Raw genomic sequence first — 6498 nt, 5'->3', positions numbered from 1 at the left:
GTTTTTACAAAATTTTGAATATAGTTCATTTTTACTATATAGTAAATCCTTGTTGCTTATGTACTTTATATATAGTGGTGAGTGAAAGTCACTCACTCGTGTCCGACTCTGCGACCCCATGAACCACAGCATGCCAGTCTTCCCTGTCCATCACCAACTCCCGGAGTCTACCCAAACACATGTCCATTGAGTGGGTGATGCCATCAGACCTTTTCATCCTCTGTCATTCCCTTCTCTTCCCGCCCTCAATCTTTCCCAGCATCAGGGTCTTTTCAAATGAGTCAGCTCTTCCCATCAGGTGGCCAAAGTATTGGCAGTTTCAGCTTCAACATTAGTTCTTCCAATGAACACCCAGGACTGATCTCCTTTAGGATGGACTGGTTGGACCTCCTTGAAGTCCAAGGGACTCTCAAGAGTCTTCTTCAACACCACAGTTCAAAAGCATCAATTCTTCGGTGCTCAGCTTTCTTTATAGTCCAACTCCCACATCCATACATGACCATTGGAAAAACCATAGCCTTGACTAGACGGACCTTTTTTGGCAAAGTAATGTCTCTGCTTTTTAATATGCTCTCTAAGTTGGTCATAACTTTCCTTCCAAGGAGTTCAGTTCAGTTCAATTCAGTTCAGTTGCTCAGTCGTGTTCAACTCTTTGCGAAGCATCTCTTAATTTCATGGCTGCAATCACCATCTGCAGTGATTTTGGAGCCCAGAAAAATAGTCAGCCATTGTTTCCACTGTTTCTCCATCTACTTGTCATGAAGTGATGGGACCAGATGCCATGATCTTAGTTTTCTGAATGTTGAGCTTTAAGCCAACTTTTTCACTCTCCTCTTTCATTTTCATCAAGAGGCTCTTCAGTTCTTCTTCACTTTCTGCTATAAGGGTGATGTCATCTGAATATCTGAGGTTATTGATATTTCTCCTGGCAATCTTGATTCCAGCTTGTGTTTCCTCCAGCCCAGCATTTCTCTTGATGTACTCTGCATATAAGTTAAATAAGCAGGGTGACAATATACAGCCTTGACATACTCCTTTTCCTATTTGGAACCAGTCTGCTGTTCCATGTCCAGTTCGAACTGTTGCTTCCTGACCTGCATACAGGTTTCTCAGGAGGCAGGTCAGGTGGTCTGGTATTCCCATCTCTTTCAGAATTTTTCACAGTTTATTGTGATCCACACAGTCAAAGGCTTTGGCATAGCCAATCAAGCAGAAATAGATGTTTTTCTGGAAGTCTCTCGCTTTTTCAATAATCCAGCAGATGTTGACAATTTGATCTCTGGTTCCTCTGCTTTTTCTAAATCCAGCTTGAACATCTAAAAGTTCACAGTTCATATATTGTTGAAGCCTGGCTTAGAGAATTTTAAGCATTACTTTACTAGTGTGTGAAATGAGTGCAATTGTGCAGTAGCTTGAGCATTCTTTGGCATTTCCTTTCTTTGGAATGAAAACTGACTTTTCCAGCCCTGTGGCCACTGCTGAGTTTTCCAAATTCGCTGGCATATTGAGTGAAGCACTTTCACAGCGTCATCTTTCAGGGTTAGAAATAGTTCAACTGGAATTCCATCACCTCCACTAGCTTTGTTCGTAGTGATGTTTCTAAGGCCCACTTGACTTCACATTCCAGGATGTCTGCTCTAGGTGAGTGATCACACCATCGTGATTATCTGGGTTGTGAAGATCTTTTTTGTACAGTTCTTCTGTAGTCCATGGAATTCTCCAGGCCAGAATACTGGGGTGGGTAGCCTTTCCCTTCTCCAGGGAATCTTCCTAAGCCAGGGATGGAACCCAGGTCTCACACATTGCAGGTGGATTCTTTACCCGCTGAGCCACAAGGAATATAGTAGTATGTATCCATAAATCCAATACTCCTCATTTATCCCTTTTCCCAGTACTCTTGCCTGGAGAATCCCAGGGACAGAGGAGCCTGGTAGGTTGCAGTCCATGGGGTCGCTGAGAGACAGACATGACTGAGCATCTTCACTTTCACTTTCATGCATTGGAGAAGGATATGGCAACCCACTCCAGTGTTTTTGCCTGGAGAATCCCAGGGATGGGGGAGCCTGGTGGGCTGCTGTCTATGGGGTTGCACATAGTCAGACAAAACTGAAGCAACTTAGCAGCAGCAGCAGCAGCAACTGACTTTCCTATTTGGTAATTATAAGTTTGTATTCTGTGTCAGTGAGTCTGTTTCTGTTTTGTAAATAAGGTTATTTATTTTTTTAGATTCCACATATAAATTGTACCATATAATATTATTTGTTTTTTTCTGTCTGACTTACTTCACTCAATGTGAAAACATCTCATTTCATCCATGTTGCTGCAAATGGCAGTATTTCATTCTCTTTTATGGCTGAGTAATATCCCATTGTATATAGAAACCACAGTTTTTTACACATTCATCTGTAGATGGACAATTAGGTTGTTTCCACGTATGGAGCTATTGTAAATAGTGCTACTATGAACATAGGGCTGTATGTATCTTTTCAAATTAGAGCTTTATCTGGATAGTATGCCCAGGAGTTGGATTGTTGGATCATATGGCAACTCTATTTCTAGTTTCTTGAGGATCTTCCATACTGTTCTTCGTAGAGGCTATACCAACTTTATGTTTCTACCAACAGTGGAGGAAGGTCCCCTTTTCTCCACACTCTCTCCAGCATTATTTGTAGACTTTTTGATGGTGGCAGTTCTGACTGCTGTGAGGTGATATATCAAGGTATTTTTTATTGCATTTCTTGAGTACTTAGTGATGCTGAGCATCTTTTCATGTGCTTATTGAACATTTGTAGAGATATTATTTGTATAAAAGGGAAATGGCCCTTCTTTTATATAAGTAGGAAAAATGTTTCCCCTGGTTTGACATTTGTATTTCAATTTGTATATCCCCACAATATCTGTTTGATTTTTATGTAATCAAATTTAGGAGTCTCTTTTCTTACTCTGGGCTTCCCTGTGGCTCAGCTCGTAAAGAATCCACCTCCAATGTGGGAGACCTGGGTTCAATCCCTTGTTTTGGGGAGATAACCTGGAGAAGGGAAAGGTTACCCACCCCAGTATGCTGGCCTGGAGAATTCCATGGATGGTATAGCCCATGGGATCACAAAGAGTCATACACGACTAAGTGATTTTCACACAACCTTACTCTATTCCAAATCTTATAAGTATTTTACCTATACCTAGGTTACAAAGATTTACTCATGTTTCTTCTATTATTTATATGGATTAACTTTTTCTACATTTAAATTTCTAATCTATTTGGAAGTTGAATGGCAAGAAGAAATGGATACAGTTTTATTTTTTCTATATGGTTATCTCAATGTTCCTTATTAGTCCATCTTTCTTTGTGTTGATGTGAGATGTTACCTTACTGAATATAAATATAGCATAATGTAAATGATTTGAATATAAATGAATATTGTGTGATCAACTTGGCCTATATTTGAATTTTCTGTTTTTGTTTCACTGTTCTGTCTATCCATGCACCAATATCATACTGCTTTAATTATAGAAACTGTTATATTCTACTATCTGGCAAAGCTAGTCTTACCTCATTTTTTTTTGGGGGGGGGGGGCCTTGATTGTCCCAGGCTAATTTCTTTTCCTTCATCCAAATAAATTTTATAATCAACTGCTTTAGTTGCTGGAGTTTCTCAGGTGGCTCAATGGCAAAGAATCCACCTGCCAATGCAGGAGGCTCGGGTTTGATCCCAGGGTCTGTAAGATCCTCTGGAGAAGGAAATGAGCAAACCACTCTAGTATTCTTGCCTGGGTAATGCCATGGACAGAGGAGCCAGGCAGGCTACAATAAATGGGGTCACAAAAGTGTTTGACACAACTTAGTGGCTAAACAACAATTTTAGTTGCATGAAAAAAAAAAGTGATAACAAATTTTTTTTATTTTATATATACATACAATCATGTTAAAGAAGAATCAATCAATTTAAATTTGATGAACTGCTTTAAACATGAATCAGGATTGAAGTTGGCCAAATAACTCTTCTGCACCTAGTTACTTTTCTTCTTAATCTCTTGATGGGATGTACTGTAACAATGAAAATCCTCCTGTTGAATCACCCTAGTATATCTGACAATCATACTTAGTCATGTGATACTGCTTTTCACATCTAATAATTTATTTAGAACTTTTGTATCAATGTTTACACATGAGACATGTCTATAGCTTTATTTATTGTGAAATCTTTTTTAGCTTTTGGAATCAACATTACACTTGCTTCACAGAAAAAACTGAAAATTTGCCTTCATTGCTATGTGATCAGGAATAGTCTGAATAGCACTGAGATTATGAGATCTTTAAAGAGTTTCAGTGAAGTTCCCTATGAATACCATGAAGACCTGACACTTTGGTGGGGATACTCTTAACTACTTGGTTATTTCTTCAATAACAATTGAACTGTTTAAATTTGCTGTCTCTACCAGGGTCAATATGAATAAGAGAACATTAGAAATTTTCAGGGAGGAAAAGAAGAAGAAAAAGACGACAGTTGGAAATGGTTCCTACTTACCTGCTCCTGCTGCTGCTGCTAAGTCGCTTCAGTCGTGTCCAACCCTGTGCGACTGCATAGATGGCAGCCCACCAGCTCCCCCGTCCCTGGGATTCTCCAGGCAAGAACACTGGAGTGGGTTGCCATTTCCTTCTCTAACGCATAAAAGTGAAAATTGAAAGTGAAGTCACTCAGTCGTGTCCGATTCTTAGCGACCCCATGGACTGCGGCCCACCAGGTTCCTCTATCCATGGGATTTTCCAGGCAGGAGTACTGGAGTGGGGTGCCATTGCCTTCTCCATCCTACTTACCTAAATTGACCCTTTTCCCCCTCTCCTTCCTTTTACTAAGGTGGTGCGGGTGCCTGTGCCCAAGTCTCTTGATATAAACATGGCTGCCACACCAAACAACGCTCTGAGGATCATGCTGGTAGGGAAGACACGGAAGTGGGAAAAGTGAGACTGCAAACACCATCCTCGGGGGAAAAAGTATTCAACGCTAGGATTTCTCTGGAAGCTGTTACCAAAACTTGTCAGAAAGCATCCCAGAATGGAAGGAGAGAGACCTTCTCTGTGTTGACTCTCCAGAGCTCTTTGAAACCAAGGCAGACCCTGAACACCATCTGCCGGGAAATCTGCAGACGTGTCCTCACCTCCTGTCCCAGGCCTCACACCATCGTCTTGGTTCTGAGACTGGGCCGCTACACACAGGAAGAGCAGCAAACCGTGGCGTTGGTCAAGGATCTCTTTGGGAAAGCAGTCATGAAGTATATGATCATCTCATTCACTTGCAGAGATGAACTGGGGGACCAGGGCCTGAGCAACTTTTTGAAGGATGCAGATGTAAACCTACAAAGCCTCCTCCAGGAGTGTGGAGAGTGCTGCTATGCCTTCAGTAACAGCAGAAACACAGAGCAGGCTGAGAAGGAAGCTCAGGTGCAGCAGCTGGTGGAGCTGATCGACAAGATGGTGCAGAACAACCCAGGGGCTTACTTTTCTGACCCCATTTATAAGGACATAGACCAAAAGCTAAGACAGCAGGAAGAACACTTGAAGAAAGTCTATGCTGATGATTTACAAAACAAAATTAAACTAGTAGAAAAGGAATATACCCATAAACCACCAGAAGAAAAGGAGAAACAAATAAAGTTGCTAATGCAGAAGCATGATGAATGAATGAAAAACATAAGGGAAGAAGCTGAGATGAATAGTATTTCAAGCTGCATTCAACATGATTAAAAATATGCTTTCAAAAATATGGTCCAAGTTGTGGTAGTATAAACTTTATTTTTACTCCTCATTTAACTATAACTTGTTAATACAGCAGTTTATAGTTTCCAAAGATTGTTAAAACCATATTTTCTGACTTCTTACAATCTGACTTCCTTTTATGATCTCTCTCCCTTGAGCTGTGGGTCTATGTCCCCTACCTTGGAATTGGAGGGACTTTGTGACTGCTTTGATAAATAGTGGGTGGTTGAAGCAACACCATGTGACTTCTAAGATTAGATAGGGGAAATTCGTCCTTGTTCTTCTATGATGACTACCCTTAGAATTTGCCCACCCTGTTGTGAGGAAGCCTGAGTAGAAGCCCAAATTGCCCCCATGATGAGAGCCTGAAGTCACTGATCCACTCCCCAGGCTGATATTTCATCTGCATCCAGAATCAGCTTGCTGGCCTTGCAAATGAGGCAACACAGAGTGGATTCTCCAGCTGCCAACTGATGAAACTGCAAAGAGCAAAGATGAGCCATACCCATGGGGTCCTGCCCAAATTTCAGATTCAGGAGAAAAATAAATTATTGTTATTGTTTTAAGCCACTATGTTTTGAGATGGTTTGTTATGCAGTGAGGAATGCATGCTCACATGCTAAGTTGCTTCAGTCCTGTCCGACTCTTTGCAACCCTGTGGACTTTAGCCCACCACGATCCTCTGTCTGTGGGATTTGCCAGGCAAGAATATTGGAGTAGGTTGCCATGCCATCCTCCAGGGG

The 6498-nt window shown here is 41.2% G+C and overlaps 1 pseudogene; it reads left to right on the top strand.

Moving 5' to 3' along the window:
* Window positions 1-4895: 4895 nt before the first annotated feature.
* LOC139181982 (GTPase IMAP family member 7-like) lies at window positions 4896-5773 on the top strand (annotated as a pseudogene).
* The last annotated feature ends 725 nt before the right edge of the window (window positions 5774-6498 follow it).

This window comes from Bos indicus, unplaced genomic scaffold, assembly GCF_029378745.1.
Source record: "Bos indicus isolate NIAB-ARS_2022 breed Sahiwal x Tharparkar unplaced genomic scaffold, NIAB-ARS_B.indTharparkar_mat_pri_1.0 scaffold_46, whole genome shotgun sequence".
NCBI lineage: Eukaryota > Metazoa > Chordata > Mammalia > Artiodactyla > Bovidae > Bos > Bos indicus.
Note: the sequence above shows the minus strand (reverse complement) of the source record. Positions and strands in the feature narration are given on the sequence as shown.